This window comes from Lynx rufus, unplaced genomic scaffold (genome assembly GCF_022079265.1).
Source record: "Lynx rufus isolate CCGP_SWC_20201006 ecotype Redwood Valley unplaced genomic scaffold, mLynRuf1.p SCAF_2, whole genome shotgun sequence".
NCBI lineage: Eukaryota > Metazoa > Chordata > Mammalia > Carnivora > Felidae > Lynx > Lynx rufus.
This window is the reverse complement of record NW_025814834.1, coordinates 170,076,082-170,082,923: the sequence shown is the minus strand read 5'-3', so window position 1 is coordinate 170,082,923 and position 6,842 is coordinate 170,076,082.

Here is a 6,842-nt window from a genome sequence, read left to right as displayed (position 1 = left end):
GAGCGAGCATGTGTCCCTGCCTGTAAGAGATTGCAATCCAGTTTGTTTGCATTAGAATTAATTAATTATTAATTTGAGCTCATAATCTAGCTTGTTTGCATTTGATTAATTAATATTAACTAATTAGTGATTTTATTCCTTTATTCTACTTATGTGAGTGACCTGGAGTCCTCAGTTTTATGAGTTCTTTAATTCCTTATTTTATTTTAATTTTACTTAAAAATTAAACTGGTAATGTGTTTGTTTAGAACATGAGAAAAAAGCAGATAAGAAAAAAATAGATAAAAGGTAATTATTTTCATTTAAGCTTATATCTTTCAAAACTTTTTCTATGTAAATAGCAAATATACATTTTTTAAAAAAAAATAGGCTCATCTTCAGGCAAAGTTGATTTTATGACTTGCTTTTTCCTTCCACTTTATCAGTGTTATTGTGAATAACCTCTTTTTTTTTAAGTTTATTTATTTTGAGAGAGAGAGAGAGAGAGTGTGTGCGTGTGTGTGTGTGTGTGTGTGTGTGTGTGTGTGTATGTGTGTATATGAGTGGGGGAGGGGCAGAGAGATAGGGGGAGAGAGAAAACCCCAAGCAGGCTCTGCACTGTCAGCACAGAGCCCAACACAAGGCTCGAACCCACAGCCCTTGAGATCATGACCTGATTTGAAGTCGAGTGGGGTACTTAACCAACTGAGCTACCTAGACACCCTGTGAATAACTTCTTTTTTGAAATACATAATTCTCAAATAATAATTTTTCAAATATTGCACAATTTGGTATTATCTGTGATTATATCATAATTTTCTTAATCCTTATTGTTGGACACTAGGTTTTTTCCCTTCTCTTTCTCCCTCCCTCCCTTCCCTGCTTTCTCTCTTTAGTATAAACAAAGCTGTGATTGTTTGTAAACTTTCCCACATATCCATGATTATTTTCTTGGCAATAATTCTTAGAAGTGGAATTACAGGTCAAAGGTCAAAGGCTTTTGATACATATAATCACACTGCCTGCTCTGAAGACTGGGAAAATGCATACCCCTTTGTGTATTCTACTGACAGAGAGTGGCTTTTTCCTTTATCTATACTGACAATGTGTATTATCATTTTTAAAATATTGACTATCTTCTGGGTTGAAAAAGTGAATATTATTATTGTTTACATACTTTTGATTTGTTGGTGATGCTAAATATCGTTTCATGTGTTTTTGGTCATTTGTATTTCTTCTTTTGCTACTTCCTGTCTGTTGTCTTACTCAGAGATTCACAAAGGACAAATCTTTTCTTGGTCCCTTCCAATCTACAACGGGACTTGCTATGGCTTCACCCACAGTTAGCCCTCACTAACTGCTGATTCCTTTCATTTACCCATCCATCCATCTACCATTTGTTGATTTGCTCAACAGATATTGAGGACCTACTAGGTGCCAGACAGAGAAATACAGGCTTGTAATCTCAAATAGCGCTTTGAAAAATTTCAATATTGCTGTTATCAGCTACAAATCTTACATTTTTAGAAAAGACATATTAATATGATTTAATATGAAGAGTGGCTAATCCAAAAGTTTTTTCCTTAATGAATTTTCTTTAGGATGATAAAACTAAGTCTATCTTTTCTGAGTACCCTGCAGAGGTCAACAAACTTTTCTGTAAAGGGCCAGATAGTAAATATTTAAGGCTTTGCAGGCCATTGCTGGTGCAATGCAACCATAGACAGATGAGACTGGCTATGTTTCAATAAATGTTTATTTGTAGACATTGAAATTTACATTTCGTATAACTTTCACATGTCACAAAATACTATTTTTCTTTTGCATCTTTTTTCAATCATTTACAAGTGTAAAAACCTTTCTTAGCTTGTAGGTTGTACAGAAATAGCCAGTGAGCGAGATTTGGGCCTGGGGTTTGTAGTTGGCCGACCTCTGGGGTAGAATCTCAGAAGCATGCTTTAAGGCACAGAGAAACCAACTAGTTTTGCAAATTTGATATAAACAACCCCAGAACAGATAATTCACAAAGGGATGATAGATTTGAATTTAGCTGAGGCTTGGATATACCCTGACTCTTAATGATTTGCCACACATAGTTCTTAGTGTTTTAGCAATATTTTAATTGGTGAAATGCATTTTATCATATAACTACTCATAAAAAATTTCATAGTTAAGTGTAAAGAAAAAAGTGCCCTCATATCCTTTGGCAAGGATAGGAGACATCTTTTTGATGTATTTCTTTTCAGTCTTCACACATTTGTAGTGCTCACATGTGGGAGGTCATTCTATATAAACAATTTTGAATCCTGCTTTGCTTCTCTGAATACTCTATGGTAATATTTTTCGATGCTTTAAATACTCTAATGTAAATAAAACCACAATAAGATACCACTATACACAGAATGTCTGTAATTAAAAAAACAAACAAACAAACCCAAACTAACTTATCCAAGAGAAATGAAAACATGCATTTACACAAAGATATGTGTGCAGATGTTCAAAGCAGTATTATTTATAAGAGCCCCAAAGTGGAAACAACTCAAATGTTCGTCAACTGGTGAATGCATGAACAAAATACGGTGTATTTATATAATAGAATACTATTCCACAATAAAAAGGAGCAAAATACTGATACGAGTTATAGCATGGATAAACCTCAAAAACATTATGCTCGGTGTAAGAAGCCAGACACAAAAGAACGTATACTATATGATTATAGTTATACGGCATTTCTAGAAACGGCAAAAAAAACAAGACAGAAAGCAGGTTAGAGTTTGTCTGGGGCTGGGGTAGGAGCGGGAACAACAGACCCTTTTGGGGGCGATGGAAATGCTCTGAAAGTGGACTATGGTGAGGAGTGCACAATGGGACACATTTACTAACTATTGGACTGTACACTTACAGTGGGTGAATTTCATGGTCTGTAAATTATACCTCAATGAAATTGTTAAAAATATTCATTGAAAACTGAATTTTTAATAGTATCATATTCCATTGTCTGAATGTTTCATTTCTTTATGCTGTGAGACTTGGGCGAAATATCCAGTGTTTATTCCCTTTTTAGCCAACGTCTATATTCAGTAGGTGACATTAGAGCCATTGGACTTAAACAAAAATGATTTAGTGGAATGAATCCTAATCCAGTGGGCAAGGAAACTTGTGTGGCTTCAGCTGGGTGGACCTCAGTTTCTTCATCTGTAAAATCTAGAAAAAAAGTGGACACAAAGAAATACTGGAGCCCAGGGAAGAGAGGATCAGAAGAGAAAACTTGGTAATGGTGGTAATTAAAAGACTGACTTCCCCAGAATTATGAGGCCAGTGACTGATTACTTACCCCACCATCTTGTCCATATCTGCCCAGCCCTCTCCTGCTCTCCTGTATGGCAGGAAGTCAGTAGGAACCGTGTGCAGGGTGATTGTTACTAAGGAGAAGATCAGAAGTTGAAGGAGACTCAGGAGAGACTGCAATGATGAAATGGTGACAAGAAGTTGGGTGGGATCTGCTTGGTAAACTGGAACCCTTCTGCTTTGGCCCTTGCTGTGGGGACGAGCGCCATTTGGGTGATTTAATCACCAGGAAGCTATCTAGGTTTTGTGCTCCCAAGTAAGAATGTAGAGCTCATTATAGGAAGACTGAGGTTGGAAATACTTTTAGAGTCAAGAGTTTAGAAATGTTGCCATGAAAATAATAGGTCATCATGTTTGCCTTCCCAGGAGAGTTTAAACTGAGTGAGACTGAACTGGTCTCCGAATCCTTGTGTTCTCGGTTTCCAGACGAGTTCCAGGTTTTCCTAGAGTACAGCCAGCAGCATCTGTACCCAGAAAACACAAAAGAAAAGCTGTGGAAACTTAACTTGTAAATGTTTTTTTCATTAGCTCCAGGCTCCCAGCCACCAATAAACTGTATGCTTTTAAAAATCCTTTATTATTTTGAGAGCTTAAAAAAAAAAGTGCTTTTTACCCTTATTCATATGCTTGGGATTTTCTTAAAATGTTACTTATCAAACCTTTATCTGTTTAGTCCTTCCAAAAGGTAACGACATTCTAAGTTTTTGCTTAAAAGAAAAAAAAAACCGTTTAATAAACTCGCTGTAACTTGAGCCTGTTGGTGGTCTTGGAAGAAACCCAAATCCAGGTTTGGTTGATACTGTGTAATGTGAATGCAATTAGTAGTGGTTTTTCCAAAGTAGAAAGAGATGTAGGAAAATAATGCACAGCAAATTTAGGTCAGAGCTGGGAAGCTTATAAAACCTTATTTTTGTTTTCATTACCTTAAGTAATAGGGAAGCTTTTGTCTTTATTATGTAATTTCCCTAGCAATAATGCGTTTTAAAACATTTCTGTGTTAATTTCATATGTTTGATCAGAAAGCCAGAGTTTTCAAACCCCTGTGATGTGGCTGCTGGCATTGTTTACATACAGAAGACTTCTTGTTCATCTCTAGGAAGCCAACACTAAAATTACTGATGGGGGCAACTCTTAACCACCTGTTTCTTCATTCAGTACAAGGTCTGACACAGCAGTTTCCAAGCGATTGACATCCTTTGGCTATAGGCTGAGGAATGAATTGATCTGTATATTAATATTGTTATAGTTCAGAGGATGTGATTTGATTCTAGTATATTTAAACCTACGTGACCAGACTGTGAAGTCTGTAAGGACAGGGGGTATATCTTTCTTGTTCGGAGGAGAAACTATTCGCTATCAGCTATTAGCTATTAGAATTCTCACCCTCCAACGTTGAGATGCAATTTACTCCTCCCAGCTGTACCATCCTCTGTGCTTCTCCTTGAATTCACCAGGCCTACTCCTGCTTCTGTTCTTTGACATTTTTTTATTGCCTCTTCCTGGAGGCCAGATACCAGCCTGGACCACCCCCTCACCTCTTCTAGGTCTTTGTTCAAAGATACCATCTCAGTGAGGTACTACCTATCTCCTTTCCTTGCTTTCTTTTTTTTGTAGTATCATCACCACTGGATGAACTGATATACTGATGTGCTGCAAATCCTATTTATTGATTTGGTTTATCATTTGTTCTACCACCAGAATATGAGCTCCACAAGGGCAAGGATTTCTGTCTGATTTGGTCATTGCTGTGTACCTACTGCCTACAACATAATCACTGCTACAACTTGGTTGAATGAATGAATGAGTGAATGAATACAGATTCTACCATTTACCAGTTATGTGGCAATGGCTAGTATGTTTGCTCTCTTGGATCCTTTGCTTGATTCCCCATTTGTTTCATGAAGTGGCATGTGTGGGTCCCATGAGGTGTTACACATTGCACGTAGTTCTTTCCTGCTATGTTCTGCAAATGCATTCAGTCATGTTTTCATTTAACAAGCCAGACACTGTTCCTGCCTTCACAGAGTTTAATCTTGGAGGAGTGGGCAGGAATTGGACAAATATATGAGTAATTCTGGTAAAGTGGGCTAGCAACAATAATAGGGAAGGTGCAATGAGTTATCGGGACACCCGTGATGGACTCCTGATCCATATGTGGAGACAGGAATGTAGAAGGCTTCCAGGAGGAAGGGGCCTCACAGCTGAGATCTGGAGAACAGGCATTGGACAGGTAGAGTCGGGGTGATGTGATAGGGGGTGTGAAGAGGGTTCCAGGAAAGAATAATGTGTACAGAGTCTGGAAGTGAGTAACCATGGGATATGGAAGAACTGAAAAAGTGAGCCTACCAGGCCATGCCAGGGAGCTTGGATTCGATGCTAAGGGCAGTGTGGAGCCATGGAAGAATTCCAGGGACAGGAGTGACTTGGTCAGACTTTCTTTCACAACAGTTATTTTATTCAGTAAGACAGTTTTTTCTCCTGTGATGAGGAACTTGAACACAAGCTCCCCAGAAGGGAGATTGTGAAAACAGTTAAAGGGGCTTCCAGAAAGTGAATCTTTAGGCTCCATAAAGTCTGCTGCAATATTGTTGAATCTGACTGGTGAGTTTCACAGCAATATATTTAGAGTTCACTTCCACCCCCCCCCAAATGCTTAAGAAACTTCATTATTTTTGGGTGTATAGTTCATAGCTTGCATTTAGGGACATAGTGTTGCTACAGACATAGATATTCCCACCAAACTCAGTAACGCTGTGGGGCAGACAAATACAGCAGGGATGGAAGAAGCCAGGAGAGTTCGAATCTGTTTTTAGACCCATAAGGAGTAACAGCATCTCCCACCCAGCTCTAGTTGCCAAGGGGGAAAAAAAGTGGCCATGATGGGGTGTTAGGTGGTAGAGGAGACCCCCAGCAGACCTTGGTCCTATCCTTGCTCTGCAGCTTACTTATTACGGATGGCGTGGTTTTGGCAACTACTTAACCTCTCTGATCCTCAGTTTCCTTTTCTGGAAAATGGAAACTACCTATCTTTTGGGGTTGTTACGGTTCAGTGAGAGAAAGTATAGTTTGTTCTGCTACAGCGCTTGTTTTAAAAACATGAATTTGTTCCATCCTGGGTGATATATTGGGGAACAATTTGGAGATAACAAAAATATGATCAATGTTATCTATAAGAAAAACTAGATGAGCTCAGAAAACTGCACCCAGCTGAAGGGAGCTTTGTAGGAATATGCAGAACACACATCTTAAACATCTACCTGCTACCAGAGTTCACTATACGTGTTACAAGCCCCACCCATCCACATCTGGTGTTAGAATTTTCAGTCTCCTTTCCGATAACACTCCTTCCACCACTTCTCAATAACTCTTGAGTTGTGACCCTTCCAACACCCACTTCTACAAGCAAACTTAAGTCTTTTTCAGGGTAGAGTGCCGCATTTATTACTTATGTATGTCTTAACCAACAAGCTTATATAAAACTGTGCTACCATTTTTATTAGATTCCTACCTTTTAT